This window comes from Aplysia californica, unplaced genomic scaffold, assembly GCF_000002075.1.
Source record: "Aplysia californica isolate F4 #8 unplaced genomic scaffold, AplCal3.0 scaffold01085, whole genome shotgun sequence".
Lineage (NCBI taxonomy): Eukaryota > Metazoa > Mollusca > Gastropoda > Aplysiida > Aplysiidae > Aplysia > Aplysia californica.
This window is the reverse complement of record NW_004798355.1, coordinates 197,725-198,761: the sequence shown is the minus strand read 5'-3', so window position 1 is coordinate 198,761 and position 1,037 is coordinate 197,725.

The window sequence follows — 1,037 nt, the reverse complement described above, 5'->3', positions numbered from 1 at the left end:
TCTGTCTGTCTGTCTGTCTGTCTGTCTGTCTGTCTGTCTGTCTGCGCTTCCATATAATTTATCGTTCCCCAAGATTTGGGCCCAATCAGCTAAACTTGTTTCTTTAGACTGTCATTTTTGCATTGTCTTTTACTCTAAAGTTTAACCAGGTCAACAGGATGTTCAAAAAAGTATTTTTGTTTAAAAAGGACCCACTTAACAGGGCAATAATTCGGTCATCTCTTCACCAATTTCAACAACATTTCCAACAAACAAAAATTCAGCCAAGAGGTCGTCGACTCAGTAAATAGAAAGACAATCAATTGACGTGGGTGAGAAATGACAAGTTTTAAAAAGTTCAACCAAACTGGAGTAAAACGCAAAACTTTATTTCTTAACAGTTTTCTGCTACAGGGGCGTGATCGGTTCGTTCTGGTTTCTGGATGAGAACGGTAAAACCACAACAATCACATCAGATGGATATCTCACCGTGCTGAGAAAGTTTAGGAGAAGTTTGGGGAGGAGAAGGTGTTTTGTTGTTGGGGAGGCCTGGTTCCTGTGGGATGGGGCCACACCCCACACGTCAAGAGTGGCTCTTGTATGGTGCTGTTCAAATGTAACCTTACACCTCTTTTGGGACTCCCCCCCCCAAAAAAAAAATCCCTGCCCTCTGTACACTTTTCTTACATTTGCCTGCCCCACCCACCCCCATCCCAAATCCCGAAATATTACATTGTTCGCTTATAATGATATCAATATATGACATTTACATTGAACAAATCCGTGTTACAACCATTGTTCTACGCGCATTATATAAAATTCATTAAAAAACAGTTTTACAATCACAAAAAAATAACAAAGTAAATCATTCAAGCAAAATATTGCATACACTCTTTCTTATTAATTAGGAAAATTTGACACTCATGTCAGAAAGGTTTGGAGAACGCCTATCAGTGTATAGTGGTAGTGGTAGTGGCAGATGTAGTGGTAGTGGTGGTAGTGGTAGTGGTAGTGGTGGTGGTGGTGGTAGTGGTAGTGGTGGTGGTGGTGGTGGTGGT